Source organism: Anolis sagrei, chromosome 1, assembly GCF_037176765.1.
Source record: "Anolis sagrei isolate rAnoSag1 chromosome 1, rAnoSag1.mat, whole genome shotgun sequence".
NCBI lineage: Eukaryota > Metazoa > Chordata > Lepidosauria > Squamata > Dactyloidae > Anolis > Anolis sagrei.
The window spans coordinates 223201402-223219726 of NC_090021.1; positions in this window are offsets into that span (position 1 = coordinate 223201402).

An 18325-nucleotide genomic window follows, 5' to 3' on the forward strand; every position below is an offset into this window, starting at 1 on the left:
CTTTTTGGCTCTTATCCTCCAACCAGCAAGGCCTTCGCCCCAACCCCATTCAAAACACTCCAATGACAATTTAGTATGTACAGCAGCCATAACATATTGAAAATCAGTTGGAATATTGAGTGTTTATATGAAGCAGAGTACAGTATAGCAAAAGCAATATGAGCTTGTGGTAGAAAACAGGAGTGAAATATTCAGGAAGCTCTTGTAAGATTACAAAAAGGAAGTGTTTGTGTGCACTGTTCTAGGAAATCCATCTTGGATAGGAAAGAAGATAGACAAAAGAAGGTTTACTATATTTGATTAGAAGAGACCCTAAAGCGGGCTCTTATATGTGGATGTAAATCATCCTCGGGTGGGAGTCCCATGGATGCTCCCTTCCTAGGCAAAGGGAGAAAGGGAGTAACTAGCTAACTTTGGAAGAAAGGGGAAGTGCCACAAAATGACTTGAACACATAAATCAAAGAAAGGGAAACAGAGGTGAAAGAAAATGCTTTCTTCAAATACAATGTTTAGCCTCACAACTCTGTGTGTTTTATGAGTTCCATTTAAATGCTCCATTCCTATTTTATAGTTTATTAACTCTTTTTATCCTGAATATGTGGCCCAACCATTGTCATCCTTACTGTGATTGTGTTTATTGGAATGTTTATCTTATGATTTTTTTTTCCTTTTAATGTTATTTTGATAATGATGATAATGTTTGCTGTATATATGTTGATTTTATTGCTGTATTATGTTGTCCAGGCTTGGCCCCATTTAAGCCGCACCGAGTCCCCATCGGGGAGATGGTGGTGGGGTAGAAATAAAGATTATTATTATTATTATTATTATTATTATTATTATTATTATTACTACTCTTCACTAATCATTTTTACACAAGCTTTAGGCCTCTTTGCTTCCATCGGGATCTTGTTGGACAAAGAAAGGCCTTCTTTGTAGTTTCTCCCAGACTCTGCAACTCCTTTCCTAAAGGAAAGGTATTGCTGACCTCTTCCACACAGCTGAATAAAATCCCACATTATCTGCTTTGAACTGGGATGTATGGCAGTGTGGACAGAGGGCCCTTCCATACAGCCATATAATATGAAGGCTGAAAATCCCACAGTATCTGCTTTGAACTGGGTTATCTGAGTCCACACTGCCATATATTCAACTTCAAAGCAGAAAATGTGGGATTTTATTCAACTGTGTAGAAAGGGCCTCGGATAACCCCATTCAAAATAGAAATTGTGGATTATCTGCCTCAGTATTCTGGATTATGTGACTGTGTAGAAGGGCCTGTTGTGGCACCTTCTTTGTTTTGCTTTCATCACCAGGTGAATTTTTTTCTATTCCAGCAGGCTTTTGGGAAGTGAATGTTATGCAAGAAAGGGGCTTTTCAATTAGCTCCTATTTTTATTTTTTGGTTATATATCAATGTTTAATTGACTTTGTGATAAATTAAGTTAATGCTATTTCAATCAGAATTTTAATATGTTTTAGCCACCTATATTTTTCTTGTTATTATCAGTCTTTTGTAAGTTCTACTTTTGGAGAGAAGGGGGTGGATGGATGGGAGGGTAGAGTCTGGCAACATAATGTAACTCTTCGGAGGTGACATTGTAACATCAATGCTTTGCTCTCTCCTGCTGCAGACACATTTTATGTTTGATGAGTTTTTAGACTTCTTCCGCAATCAGTGGTGCATTCAATGCAAAACAAAAAGCTAATTGGAGCAATCAAGTACTTTATGCATATCAAAATCACATCAGTGGTAATGTAGCACAGGGGAAGACTCTGGTAAATAATGCAGGTAGGCTTTCCTGTTATGTACAGACTGAGATTAGTCAAAGTCTTTAAAGTATAATAATATCAAAGGGACGTAAGCATGTTAAAAACAGTGCCAGAATGGACAGAAGAACACTGTAATGATGATCATACAGATATATTGAAGTTGATTCTGCACAATCTGATATGCAACTTGGCTTTCCTTTGAAGATTAAGCCATACAGCTGTGATGATTTTAGAGGCAGTGAGCAGAGAGAGCTTTTTGAAAGAAAACTTGTTCCAAATTGCCCAAATATTGGATATCATTTCTTCCATCTTCGCCAATTACAGCTGATAGAAACTTGTCAGTGGGAAGTGAAATCATCTTTTCATTAGACGCTTAACTGCCAGCAGATAATTATTCCAATGGTAAATCGCTAGTATGCCACTGTGCGTAATGGTCTCATTCAAGCTTTCAATTAAGTCTGCCCATTAGTGAGCCACTTTAGTGCCTCTAGGCTTACAACATTTATCTTGGGAGTGGTCTGCTTTGTAATACCAACATCCCACATGCATTATTTTTGGCTGCTATTGTCCTGAACTGGGATGAGCAGCAGTACTTGCTTTGAACTGAAGGGGATGCCTTCCCTTTGCTCAGTTCACAAACTGCCAGTGATGAAGCTATGCTTCAACATTAGGACAGACAGCCCCATAAGGCTTTTACCCTGCACACACTTCGTGGGGATTTGGCAGTATTACATTTCTGAGTAAATGTGCATGAGACTGCCTTCAAAGTTTGCCATCTATGTGCCCAGAGGATACAGGAAGACTCTTGATTAATTACAGATGGTACTGTATGATGGTGAGATATTTGTACTGAAGGAATATTAGAGGACCTTTTTTTTTTCAAGTTGCTTCTGGTGTGGGAGAAATTTGCCATTGGACGTTGCCCAAGGGACACCCAGATGTTTTACCATCCTGTGGGATGTTTCCCTCCTGTCCCCACATGGGAAGCTGGAGCTGACAGACAGGAGCTCACCCCGCTCCTCAGATTCGAACTGTGGACCTTTTGGTCAGCAGTCCAGCTGGCACAAGGGTTTAACCCTTGTGCTGGGGGCTCCATAACAGCAACAAAAAAAAGATCTATATATCAAGACTGTATGGATGCATGTAATTATATACAGGGTAAATTACCTGCAATTATGCAATTGAAAATATGTAATAATGTCTTGATAGAGCAAATGTGGTGTAGTGGTTTGAATGTTGGACTAAAGGCCTTATCACATGAGAGATTCATTACCCAACTTACCACCAGACCCCATCCCACAGGGGGGAAGCATTCACTGCCTGGGTTCCCCTCATTGTAGCAAGGCAACATGAGAAGCCTTCATGGCGGTGTACACTGCTTCTTCTCTGCTGTCACCACAGAGCCCAGCTAGTAGTAGATGTTCATTGTGTAATGGGCTCCATAGCGAAAGGGGTGAGGAAGCAGTGTACAACAGGCAAATCAGCCCATATGATGAGGTAATTAGGACTCCATCAGAACAGATTTGGAATCTCAATTTGGCCATAGGAACCCACTGGATGATCTTGGGGAGGTCACACTCCCTCAGGTTCAGAGGAAGAATAACAAATCTGAACAAAGAAAATTCCATGATAGGGTCACCTTAGAGTCAATATAAATCAGAAATGACTTAAAAACACAGCAGCATCAACACTGTACAACTGCTCACCTTGTTTGCCAGGCTAACCCCACTAAACAAGGGCTAGGAAGCGTGGCCCTCCAGATGTTGTTGGACTATAATTCCCAGTAGCCCTAGTTGGCATAACTAATAATGAGAAAAATTGAAAAAAAAATGCAGTCTATCAACATCTAAAAGACTATACAATTTCCAGCCATCATTTGGGAGAATACTTGTGTAAAAGTCTAGGTACAGTCAAGGCATTGTAATATCAAAAGGATTTTGTGGTCTTCTGCACTCATCTCTGTTCAAGGTGCTGTGGGGAAGTCGTTAATTACATCTAGAGTCTAAGCAGTTTGGTGGGCTCAACAAGTGGCTTTGATTCGGTTTTGCCCTCCATTCTCTGTGCTTATTTGTCATTTTAATGTGCTAATGTTTTCTGACAAGCAAACCAGCATTCATTTTCTGGTCAAAAATGAATGAAAAGGTCAGCTATGCCCCAAAGTAAAATAAGATTTTTTAAAAAAACTGCATAAAGTTATGAGTCCAGGCTCACTTGCTTTTATATACCCTCAAAGTGTTCCTCGTTATTTTCTCACTTTTTACAGCTGTTAAAAGATCTGTTTCTCTCTCCAACACACAGTTTCCATCTTTTTCTTGGCTTGCTTCAATTGGTGAAAACTAAACCGAAAGTGCAAAAGTAGTTGATCATTAAAGCAGCAAGTGAGAGAGGAAAGGCCAGATCTTCCCCTTTCAGGTAGGCTCAAGCAAAAGCAAACTGCTGCAGCCTCTCTTGGGCAGGATCTACACTGCCGTATACTGGCAGTCCCCAAGTTATGAATAAGGTATGTTCTGTAGGTTTGTTCTTAAGCTAAATTTGTTTGTAAGTTAGAACAGACACATGTTTTAAGTGTAACCCCAGCCAATTATATTTAATTTTTAGCTTTGGATAGTATGGGGAGGGAGCCCCCGGGGGTTCAGTGGGTTAAAGTGCTGAGCTGCTAAACTTGTTGACCAAAAGGTCGCAGGTTCGAATCTGGGGAGTGTCGTGAGCTTCCACTGTCAGCCCCAGCTTCTGTCAACCTAGCAGTTCAAAAACATGCAAATGTGAGTAGATAAATAGATACTGCTCCAGTGGGAAAGTAACAGCTCTCCATGCAGTCATGCTGGCTATATGGCCTTGAAAGTGTCTACAGACAATGCCGGCTCTTTGGCTTAGAAATGGAGATGAGCATCAACCCCCAAAGTCAGACACGACTGGACTTTACCTTTACCTTTGTATAGGGAAGGGTGAACACCCCTGTGGTGTTATTCCTGTGGCAAGGAATTATGGTTTCTGAGCCAGGTTGCTGAAAACTCACCTGATACTATTTAAAGGACATGTTCCTGTTCATACACAGAAGACATCAAGTAAATAAGAGGGATGTAAGGGATTCTCTTGTCTACACTTCTGTAATATTGGTCCCCCCACCTAAGTGCCTGTTTTTGTAGAGTGGAGGCGTTTTAGTTACTTCATTTTATTCTGCAGCCCTTTTATTCCAACAGAGTGAAACAGAAGGGAAATGTCACATTCTGTGTGTTTCTTGTATTAAAATGAAAGCCTACCATCTGATTACACAGCAAAGATGTCTGTCATTCCTCGTCTTCTCCTCCCACCCATGCCATGGCCCCTCTGAAATGAAAAATGTCCTGATGGCTTTTAAAGGCGGGAGATACACCAGTAGGTACTGATTGCTGTAATCATGCCTTACATGTGTCAGATTTAGTGATAGAGTTTTGCCTTTCTGATGCTGCCTCCTCACACTTTTATTAGCAGGTGGGAAGGTTTTCTTTTCTTCTTTGCACCAACTGCAATCTTTCTACTCAGAGTTTATAACTACTTTCCAACAAATTCCCCCAGAGACCTCCCATTAATTCATCACAGCAGGGACTTTAATTTCCAGAAAATCTCTTGTCATCAGTGTCATTCCATTCTCCTATAGTTATTTCTACAGTAACCAATATGGGCCCAAGTGGCCAACTATTATAATTAAATAAGTAGCACAATCAGACGGGGCTCAAAACAGAAAGTTAAACCATAGTGTTTACCAATGTCAAAAAATAGGATAGTCCCTACCGTTGGAGAAGTGGACTTCCATGTGCTGTCATTGGAAGGAGAAAGCATGCTTTGTTTCCTGTTTACTTGCAACTTTGAATTGTGAAGTTCAAAGATGGTTGAACATGCTACTGGCCCTTTCATCACAAACTTATGCAGAAATGTCCTGAAAAGTCTTCATGGTGTAGAGAAGAGTTGGGATTCAAAATGTAGGAACAGTTCTCATTAGGCCTTGGAGTTAGAGCAAATGGGAAGTGAACTCCAACATCTGGAAGGACCACAAGTTGCCTATCTTTGCTCTACATCATGGAAACTGACTGAGCCCCCAGTGGTGCCGGAAGGACTGAAGACCAACAGGTCATAGGTTTGAATCTGGGGAGATTATCTCCTTCAAACTGGATTATATGGCAGTGTAGAAGGTTTGAGTGGCCAACAGTGGGATGAACAAGGAAATCTGACAAAAGCATTGAAAACAGTATCCTAGTAACTCTCAGTACCTTCCTCATGTCAAAGAGCCTCTGTACTGTTTATTTTCAAGTAAAGCCTATTTTACAAAGGTTCTTAGCACCACTAAGGTTCGGAGGTTCGAATCCCTCTGTCAGCTCCAGCTCCCCATGCGGGGACATGAGAGAAGCTTCCCACAAGGAAGGTAAAACTTCAAAAACATCCAGGCATCCCCTGCGCAACGACTTTGCAGACAGCCAATTTGCTCACACCAGCAGCAACTTGCAGTTTCTCAAGTCACTCCTGACATGGAGAAAAAAACGGAAATTGACAAGGACTTGTCTGCATTGGAATATATTGCATGAACCTATAGAACACTGCCAGAGGACATGTTGCTGGATGCTCAGCCTTGTTATCCCACTTTATAGTACTGGTCTTCAAAGATGTCTGGCTTATTATTTTGGAAAATTCTTATTTCAGTTTCAGTTTTTCCCAATACAAAAGTGGTTATTTGGAAATTGTGAAAGTTATGTTTAATTCTGTGGTTGTTCCATGTCACAAGTTCTTATCATTGTTTGATGTGTTCTGTTTTGATGTGATTTGTTTATGTCTTCTCAATGACATTGGATGTTTGCCTTATATGCTGGAAACTGCCCTGAGTCCCTTTGGGGAGAGAGCGTGGTCTACAAATAAATCATCACCATCACCATCACCATCATGGTGGAAGTTAATAGCCATTTCTGGTTGACTGGACCATTTCTGTGGTGGAATGAACAACATGTGAAGACCTTTCCTCTTTCTAGTTCAATCTCATCCCCAGCCATTTTGCAGCCTGAGGGGGATTGGAAGATGCTGCACACATCCTACAAGTCAAGGTTCATGATGTCATATTATTTTGAAACTACTCAAATGCCTTCCCCCCCCCCCCCCCCCCCATTTTTTACACTATACATTTCTAATAACACTGTGGCTTCCCTTTATCTACCATGGCAACATTCTATGGAAATCTGAAGTCCGCTGCAGAAGCAAAATACTGTTTAGTTTTATATCTTTTTAGACTCTATATTTTTAATGTGGCTAAAAGGTTAACTTGGTTTTGACACTGAATTTTTGTATGGCTTTAATTGTATTCTTTTTGATGTGTAAATTGTCTTGCATCTCAGTCTTTGGTGAACAGGCAGAGTATAAATAAAGATAATAATAATAATTATCTAGTCAGTATATGCTCAGCCAGAGATCACCTCTATTGCTTCTTGTCAAACTGCAAACCCCAGGATTTCTGAGGATGTTGCCATGGCTTCTAAAGTAGAATGTTATTGCTATAATTGTGTCGTGTAAAATGGTCCTAAAGTACAATAAAATAAACAGATTGAATATCTAGCAATTTGCTTCCCTTCCATGATACCTAATGTCTGCTAAATGAAACAGCTGTTTCATGATGTTTACTGATGGATCAGCCTTGTCTGGGATCCAAGACCCACCATCCTATGTCTTTTGATTTTAATCTTTCAACACCTTCCATTTTTATGTCAGCAGTATTTCGCTTGAGCTTTTGGGTACTGCTCTGGTGTATATATATGCCTGGAAGGTTGGGCAATGAAAGGAAGGATGTGTGCTCTGAAAAGGAAGAATAGCCTAAGAGGAAATGGGAAGGCAACACTAACTTCCTAATTTCTTAGACCCAAATGCTTAACAGATCCTGTCAGACTTCTATTAAAAACAACCAACAAATGCAATCAAACTGCTATGGAAGTTGGAAACTACATCAGCTCTGCTGAATTTTAGAGCCTTCAGATTCTTACACAATTTACAGCATCTGCAGCAAATATAGAAGGCTCATTTTCTGCTCATAGGAAGAGGAAAAACATCACCCTTTTATTTTAAAAGAACATGTCAGTATTTGTGTAAATGCTTGTGTGGGTCTCTTATAGCTGCAAACCAGCATTGGTACTACTCATCATTAGAGTATGGGAAGGTTGGGATCCAAGTCATCTGGAAAATCCTCAGATACTGTTCTTGGCAGAAATACCATGCATGTTTGCTTTGGTAGCACATAACATCTTATTGTACATCTGAAGGAGTAGACTTAGTCAATTAAAGCTTTTGCTACCAACTTCTTTCAGACTCTAAGGTGCTACAAGACTCCTTTGCATAATGTTCTTGTAGCCATTTCTGACTTCCATGACCCTAAGGTGAACCTATCACAGGGTTTCCGGTGGAGTTTAGGCCTTAGAGGACGTGACTTGCCCAAGGTCACTCAGTAGGTTTCAATGACTGAGAGAGGAATCAAACTGTGGTCTCCAGGGTCACAATCCAACACTCAAGCTACTACATAACATGTAGTTCTCCACAAAGTGACCTGTGAGCAACTTGGGCCGATCAGGAAGAATGACTGCACCTTCTGAAACTCCAGAAAGGGAATCACAAAACTGGAATAAATAGAATAGTCCTGGAACATGCAGTCCTGGGTAATCATTTTGGAATCAGTTTGGCTGTAGAAGACAAATATATCCTGACTCTGCTTGCAGGGAATAATTTTTCCTGTGTCCTTTAGACATTGCCTTAAAGGAAATTACAACCATTTCCCTTCTCTCTCGATTCCAGAGTTTAATTCTGTTCTGCTGATTGATTAAGCGTGCTTCCTCTGATACAGCTGCTGAACACAAGGAGAATTGTGCTCTTGTTTTATAATACTTTAACTATTGCCTGCCTTTTCCCTTGCCTCCCTCTCACAGAGCTGAGTTCTGCATCAGAAGTGATTATGTTCTCACTGCGGGTGCGCACAGGTGGAATAGACAGAATTTATAGCCTACTTTTGATAAAATAATAATTGCAATGATTTCTATATATGTCTCAGAGAATAGATTTAATGGAGAAGCACTAGAATTTCTTATAATAATAATAATAATAATAATAATAATAATAATAATAATACTTCATTTGTATCCCACCCCATCTTCTCAAGAGGACTCAGGGTGGTTTACAAGGCACAACATAGAACAAAGTAAAATGCATAAAATATACACAAAAATAAACAGAATCAATAAAACAGCAAGAAACATATAATTAAACATTCAGGGTTAACATACATGTCAATCAAAGTGGAGAAACAATAAAACACAACAAGGTCATAGTTAAGAACAGATTATGGTTAAGAACAGAATCATAGAGTTGGAAGACTGCATGTGCCATCTAGTCCAACCTCTTGCCATGCAAGAAAAGCACAATAAAAGCACCCACGATAAATGGCCATCCAGCCTCTGTTTAAAAGCCTCCAAAGAAGGAGCTTCCAACACTCTGAAATAGTGTTGAGCAGCTCTTACAGTCTGGAAGTGCTTCCTAATGTTCAAGTGGGAGTCTCCTTTCCTGTAATTTGAACCTTGTGCTCCAGGTTCTAGTCTCCAGTGCTGCAGAAAACAAGCCTGCTCTCTTTTCCTTATGATTTGTGAGCCAACCCGTGCAAATTATATGCAGAAGAAAGAAATCAACCTATCTCCTCCAACATTTCCCACATGAAAACCAGGACACATGTGGTCAAGCCACATCAGAGTGTGATCAAAACAGTCTGGCTAGACTACAGGAGCACCAAACTTATTGCAATAAAGAGGAAGAACACACACAACCACGGCTTTAAGGAGAGAAACCTCAGAATGTATGTACTGAGTTTAGGAAGAACCAGACTCCATTCTTTCCTCTCCGCTCCTTCCAACTGACTTAATTGAGGAGGCATCTACAAAGAAGAAATCATACAGTTTGACGCCACTTTATGGGGCAGTAGAGGATTAACTGGGACTGTCCATACCAAAATGGGACAGATGGAGGTTATGTAATCCAAAATCTATATTACTTTCTCTTGAGAATGAATAGTTTCCAGGAGATACTAACTAGCTATCTTGATTATATAAATCCTGGCTATTAGCAAGTCTAGATAAAGGCAACTGTATCAGGAGGTTGCTGGAGATTTTTGTTTAAGCAATTGTAGTTCTCGGAGATTTTCAGTTTTACTTTTTAAAATATCCAAATAAGACATCAATTGTCTCATTGTTTTCTCATAATTTCCAGCAGCATCAGCTGCAACATTTTATGCCCACTTCAAATGGGTTTCTGTATAATTCCATGACATTGTATTTGAACCAACAACAGAAGTTCTCCATTGCTCCTTTTTTCCCCCTCTAACTTTTCTCCATTCTAGAAGATCGGTAAAATGGCTTTTTTTCATGATAAGCAACACAACTCTTTAAAAATTTTGGGGAATGAATTCAGAGAGACTAGATTTGCCCTTCAGACCATCTTAGCAAATCATGTCCTGATTTTTTTAAAGATATGTTGTTAGAAGAACACTAGACATATCTAGGAAATCACTATAAACTTCTCCCAAAAAGAATACATAAATGGATACAGAACTGACAACAACAGGCAAAACCCCAATGATGTATATTGCAAGTTGTCTTTAAACCAATCTCAAAGAGTCCAGGGTAACATTCTGCAAACAAGAGGCAGGGTGAGATCAGTTCTTGTTTGAAGAGTACTTTCTATCATCCACTCAAACATATCTTGCAACATATTTAGTATTTGGTCAGGGGGAATCAACTTCTTTTTAACTGAAAAGAAAGAAACCCAGGACATTATGGCAAAAGAACATTGCAATTTGGGTGTTTAAAATAGTAGTAGTCGTCGTCGTCATCATCGATGTTGCAATCCCAGGTTACAGCAAGATTGAAGAGAAACAACTGGAAAAGGTGACACTATATGAGGATTTAAAGACTGAGCTGCAAAGACTCTGGCACAAGCCAATAAAGGTAGTCCCAGTGGTGATCGGCACACTGGGTGCAGTGCCTAAAAACCTTGGCCTGCACTTAAACACAATTGGCGCTGACAAAATTACCATCTATCAGTTGCAAAAGGCCATCCTACTGGGATCTGCACACATTATTCGCCAATACATCACACAGTCCTAGACACTTGGAAAGTGTCCGACGTGTGATCCAATACAACAGCCAGCAAAGTGACCTTGTTTGCTATGTACTAATGCTTTTGTGTTTCAAATAATAATATTTATTTATATCCCATCACCATCTCCTCGAAGGGACTTGGGGTGGCTTACAAGGCACTCCATGGTGCACATATAACATACATCAGGTAAAAATAGTACAAAAGTATAAAACAAGTCACATAAAATTATAACAACAACCCCCGTCAACACATGTAGCATAAAATCAAAATAATACAATTTTAAGACAACAGTAGATAAAACTAACTGCTGTCAATTCACAAGGTGCCAAGTGTCACCTTCATATGGACCCATTCAGCCTACTCAAGGTCAAAGGCCTGTCTGAACATTAATGTTCAGAACCTCCCTGGGTGAAAGGAGTTGGTGTGTTTTTTTCTTTAAAGATATCAAAAAGCTCAAAATCCTTTGCATAAATATTTGCTTATACATGACCAAGTGTGTCAGAGAGGAAGCAACGTTGCTATTGAAAAGCAAACTCACTCTTCCCTTTCCGCCATATCTATATTTTTAGTGCAATGCCAGATATGCCTTTAAGTGTAATCCAAGGCCCAACCTCACAGGGTCTAAGAAAAGCTCTTCTTACACAGAGCAAAAGAGGCATAGAGACTGTATAATGCTATGTTTCAGTGCATTTTAGGAAGATCAAAGTTACACACAAACACACACCTTCATTCCCTCCTGCTGGGTTCAATAAATGGAAAGGAAACCTGCACTTTGAACTCAATTTGCAGCAACTGAAGTGAAATTGAGAGGAGGAAAGAAACACTGAAACCTTTGAAAAGCTAATGATTGAGACAGCAGGTATGTGACTGGGATAGTTGGATGGTGTGCCAATGATGAGGGATTCTAGGAGTTGTTAGTTCAAAACATCTGGAGATGGAAATATACACAATCCTTGCCTTAGAGAATAGTATAATCTGATGATTCCTCAAACCATGAAATTTAATTCTCGTCCTTCCTTCCTTTGTTGCTGGTTTTCCACATTCTTCTGGCACAGTAGAGCACTGCTCCTTAAACTGTAGGTCCTGACCCCATATGGGGTCCCCTTAGCTCATTGTGCCTTGATACTCTGTCGATGTATTTTGAAAATTGAGAAGCTGTTACTTTACACGCGTTTAACCAGACCTTAGAAATGTTATCTTTGGAGTACAACTCCCAATAGTTCAATGTGCAGTTTTAAAAGTGAAATGAGCAGATACAACCATTTTGTAAAAAATATTCTTAAAATGGGTTGGCTTGAGATAGAAAGCTATAACTGTAAGTTTTTAAAAAAATCAGTATTTTAATTATATAAATTATTTTATATTATAAAATGTCTATTGCTGGGAAGGTTGGAAGGCAATGCAAATTCATCTTGCTTTCTGTTGCTTTTTCTTTTTTATCTGTATTTATTTCTCCTTTTATGAATGGGAAAGTCTCTAATAAAAATATCTTCAGAAAATAAAAAAAACCAAATATAATATTTTAAAAAATAATTTAAAATGGATTTTTTTCCTGCTCATCACAACCAATGAGATATTATAGATGAGGAGACGTAGCTGCCGGAGCACTTTAGGGAATATGAAGTCTTCATTCAAAATCTCTAGCAGCCATTACATATTTCTTTCTCCACAGAACAAATGATGTGTTTCCTGCAGGCTGTGGGTTTACATTGCTGAGGTTCTTCTTTTCTCACACTCCATTAGCTTAATCCAGTTTCTGAACAGAATGCTAATCAGCTGCCACAATGGCTCCTCCTGTCTGAGCAAAAGGATGAAACTCAGCTTCATTGCTGGCATTTAAAGGAAGGCCCATTCATTTCAGTGAGAGTGGAACTTACTCTCGAGTTACTATTTCTGATAACAGCAGTGCTGAATATTGTTTACACTGAAAGAAGTCTGACTGCATTCAAAAGAATTTACACTCATCAAAATGTGTTTAAAACCTCAGTTTTTGGATTGCTTGCTGCTGTTACATCGTTATGCACAAAAACTAATGGCACAGTCTTGTTACTGTTAGGGAAAAATACCCTAAAATAAAGCAGAGTATCCAAAAACAAACAGGATACAAACAGTTGAGCAACAGCTCACAGCTAGCAAAGTGTGAAGTGCCATATGATGTGGCTGTAAAGAATTCAGAGCTTAGGAGGCAAACATGGAGAGTCCAATCTTAAAAAATCACAAAATAAGAAATAGCAGCATTTCTTAATAATCAAGAACTGGGTATGAGCTACTCTAATGCCCATCTCTTCAAAGGTTTCAAGAGAGGGAAAAATCATCCAAGCACTACATCTCTCTGACACATACGCAGAGAGAGATCTCAAAGCACACAAGGCACATTCAAAAAGCTTGCAGTAGAAAAGTATTGATTTTAAACAATTTTAAGCAACCAAGTATTAATTTGAGGATGGCCCTTGCCTTTGTGATGGTGTTTGGATAGTCTGAAAAAAGAATCAAACACCCTCTTCTTGAAATCAGTAAGACTTAGAATGCATCTAAAAGTAATGCAGCTTGACACCACTTTATTACCTTGGCTCAATGCTATGGAATCATGAGGGTTATAGTTTTACAATGTTGTGTTTAAGTGCAGGCCAAGGTCTTTAGGCACTGCACCCAGTGGTCTTCCCTGCCAAAAGGTGCTGGTACCTCACTAAACTACACATCCCAATATTACATAGCATTGGGCCATGGCAGTTAAAGAGGTGCTGAACTGCATACAGTGTAATTAGATCTTGGTCTGAATAGGCACTTAAGAGCTGTTACTTTGACAAAAAGACTCCTATTACAGATGGAAGTTTATTAATAAGCATTGGCTCGTATACTTGTATTTTGCATTAATTTTGCAATGTAGTTGCACTGCCAGTGTCATTAATACTTTTTCTATTGATTTCCTGGGAATCCAAGAACCGCAAATGTTCAGGTTGTGACTACGGGAAATACACATTGATAAAGGATTGTTATTATAGAACCCAATGATTAAATGCAAAGCAAATCTATAAGAGACACTGAACATGTTCTTACTATCAGTTTCAAAATCGAGATGCTGAAATTAAACTAAACTTCAGTATTCATACTAAATTTACACTACAAATGTCCCAAAACTCACAATGTTTTGTTCAGTGTATTCTAAAAGACATGCACACTGACTTGTATACACTGGGTTAGCCTATCTCATGAAAACAAAAATCCCAATCTGTTTTCCATATTAACAGAAAATACTAACTTTGTTCACAATAGCAATTTCATGATAGATATTTCCCCTTTACTATGGACACCGCTGTATATGATTGGTGTTTGTTTCATATGTGTTTGTTGTTGTTGTTGTTGTTGTTGTTGTTGTTGTTGTTGTATTTTGGTGCTGACATCCTCTTTTTTCACTGTTCTGATGGAGTTCACATCACAAGCAACATTATGAGTTTTATAACAGAAAGTCAGATTCTTAAACTCAAGATTTTCTGTACTCACTGGGGGAACCTTCTTTTCCTTCAAACTCAGAGCCTTTGAATTAACACCATGGAGACTGAATATAACAAGTAGATGCCACACGCCTGTCCCGCGCTGAAGCTGGGCCAGCTGTCTTGTTTACTGAAGCCAACGTGTTTCCGGAAGAGTTTCAAAGATCGAAAGGGGAAAGGGTTCGGGATATGACATCATGCAGTGTGTGTGCAATGTCAATGGGTGTTACTCTCTTTCTTTATCAGCAAACTGCCAGCAATAACTTTGTTTGAGAGTCAAGGAGATGATTGCATTATGAGCATTCCCAACCTTGTTTCCATTTGGCATGAAAGAGAAAAAAAGGACATTTAACAATGATTTAAGTTAATAATTTGAAAACAATTATCAATGTCAATATGATATTTTCTTTTAAAAAAACTTAAATTGCACTGATGATGCTAAGTTCCTCTTTTCCAAAAAGCCTAGTAATACTGATAATAATTGGTGGCACAGCGAGTTAAACCACTGAGCTGTGGAACTTGCTGACCGAAAGGTTGGTGGTTCGAATCTGGAGAGTGGGAGTTAGGCCCAGCTTCTGCCAACCTAGCAGTTTGAAAACATGCAAATATGCGTAGACTAATAGGTACCACTTCTGCGGGAAGGTAACGGTGCTCCATGCAGTCATGCCAGCCACGTGACCTTGGAGGTGTCTATGGACAATGCTAGCTCTTTGGCTTAGAATTGGAGTTCAGCACCACCCCCCAGAGTCAAACATGACTAGACTTACTGTCAAGGGGAAACATTTACCTTTACTGATAATAATACCTAATATGTGTATAGCTGAATTAAAAAAAACCCCTAGAATTCAAAAGTAGAGGTACTATTACTACTTAGCTATAAACAAGAATCTTATTACAAATTACTGCACTATTTAGAAAAGAAGAGCCTAGGCTTGCATTTGTGGGCTCCATTTACCAAATTGGTTCGACATATTTCCACTTTGGAGTGTAAATATATTATTGGTGCTAGAAACATGTAATGTTTTAGTATTGATTTTTTGTTCTATTCATTTGGCAATCTCAATAGGAACAAGATTGGGTCAAGTTCAACTTTGGGTTTAAAGATTTCTTGTATTAGGCTCCGCATTATATTCCAGTCATTTTTTGCTTTCATATCCCAATTCATTTTTCCATGTGAAACATTGTAGATTCATAATGGTGAATTTCTGAAGTCTTCTCCTTAGTATTCTGAGGTCTAGGATATAATAACCCCTTAACTGCAGGAGACAACTGCACAACTGGATGGCCCTGTGCTGATGTAACAGAGACTGTAAATAATTTTTTCTTTGTTGCCTTCACTGCTCCAGAATGTGTTCTAATGCTGTAAAGATGCAAGTTATTTTAATTACAGAACTTTTTAGCAACAGGAATCTGTGCCACATTAAAAAAAGCTTTGGATATTATTGTGCAATAAATCATTTCTGAGCAAACAAACAATCCTACATAAACATAAACTCAACAATAGTCAGCCCCATTGTATTACATTCACCAGAGCTCAGAAACAATTGGGTTTAAATTGCTTTCAGGCACCCTGAGGCTAGAGTGCTAGTTTCCGCTGCATCAACATAAGGAATGAAGATAAAGGCAGATCTGCAGACAACTTCCCTGGGAAGAAAAAATGGATTTGGGTTGGAGGGTTTGCACAAGGCAAATGTCAGAAAAGCATAGTGTGGCATTTAAACTAATTTTGGAGACTGAGTCTCATACAGGTTGCAGGACAGCAGCAGTGTCCAATTAGCTGCACACTTTCTTTCACTCTGCTGAAATTTCAGTTCATTATTTATTACTGTTCCAGCTCCATTTTATGTGAAATTTCAGGTATGCGTGATAACTGATCACTTCATACATTTGACACAGACTTAGAAGGTGTATCTGAAAAATATTTTTTCATGCCTTCATAAATGGGTTGACTGTAATGTATTAGTTTTCCTCTAACCCAAGATTTAAAGAATTGCCTTTTATGCATTAATTAAGCCCAGCTAGTTGTTAGTGAGGAATCAGGAGAGTTGGCATTGTAATGAAAAGCACAAACATTTCAGTCTCTTGTGGGATCACAGATCTAAAATCCTCTGAGAATTCTTGTCATGAGAATTAATCCTCTAATTAAATAGGGAATGTTTCCCTTTCCCCCCATATTATGGCATCCATATAAAACAGGCACGAGCAAGCCTGTATCCAAGGGGGTGGTTTATGGGTTCAACAGCCCCTGCCCCAATATCTCAGGTTAAAAAAACTAGTTTGCTCATTAATTTTAACTGGTTAACCAAATGCTAAGACTATAAGAAACAAAAATTAGAGTTCCTCCAGAACTGGAAGCATTATCTCAACCAAATTTTGATTACCTACCTAACATTACCTATCGTTTCCTACCATCTTGCCCATTTACATTGCAATAGCAGCAACAGCCAACATAGTGGAAGTGACTGAGTTTTGACATCATGGATATTTACTCAACATTTTTGATGTGAAAATGACATAATCCACCAAAATCGACATCAGAATCAGACTTCCCAGGTTAAATTCCATAAGAAAAACTTAGCTTAAATACAATGTATGATGTTTCCAGGTATATAACAACTATGATAATTTTAATTCTCCTAAACAATCAAGATTTTTTTTGAGTAATTAGGCACCAGATCGTGTGTGTCCGTCCCCCCCCCCCCCCCCCGGTGGTGCAGCGGGTTAAACCGCTCAGTTGCTGAACTTGCTGACTGAAAGGTCGGTGGTTCAAATCCGGGGAGCGGGGTGAGCACCTGCTTTTGGGCCCAGCTTCTGCCAACCTGGTAGTTCGAAAACATGTAAATGTGAGTAGATGAATAGGTACCGCTTCTGCAGGAAGGTAACAGCGCTCCATGTGTGGTCATGTTGGTCATATGACCTTGGAGATGTCCATAGACAACACCAGCTCTTTTGTCAGGATTTATTGAGATATATTGCATATGTGTTTTAAATGTAATATTGGCAATAGCCAATATGGGTGCCACTTAGAATATCAAGCTATGCTGAAATGTTTATGTTGAGGCTGTGATTGAGTGACCTTAAGATAAGCTCTCTGCTGCTGAGAAATTTTAGGGAGTAGCTGCTTGGAGCAGAAGAGCTTAGCAGCTGCAAATAACTGTTTTGACTTTCAGTTTTCCTGTGTTATCCTGTGTGTCGCTCGCTGAAGATGGATGTGCTTTTGCTCTGTGCTTAGTAAACTGAATTTCTTTTTGTAACGTCTCCAGAATCCATGATTTTACAGAGCTGTATCTGGTGTATCTAGCATTTGCTTCTGTCAAGTTGCGCCTTGGCTTGACATCTTTGGCTTAGAAATGGAGATGAGCACCAACCCCCAGAGTCAGACATGACTAAACTTAATGTCATGGGAAAACCTTTACCTTTTTTAGGCATCAGATTAAAGGAATTTTATGTCATTTTAAAAAATGTAATAATATGTGTGGGCCATAGATCTTGATTTTTAGACCTGAAACTTTGTAGCTAAAATAGAAATTTGATTTAATTAAGTTTATATAAAACATAGAATGAGTCGTCGTATTTAAATTATTTTGTGTTATGGATATGCTAAAAAACACCAAAATTTGTTTCACACACACCACCCCCAGATTTTTTTTTCCTGGCTACAAGCCTGGGGATTATTTTTTAGTCTAAGAGTATTGTTGCCGTCTGGGAAATTTATCAGAGCCACATGAAAATGTGAATAATATGTATTGCAGAATTAACTGAATGGTAGCAGTGAAAGTGGCCAGACCTCAAGATATGCATGCCCAGCTCTAACACATCATCTCACGGATATACACAGAGTCACGAAACCCTTGAGAAATGACTATTCAGTCTTTACATGATGATCCCAAAAGGATGATAATCAAATATAGGAA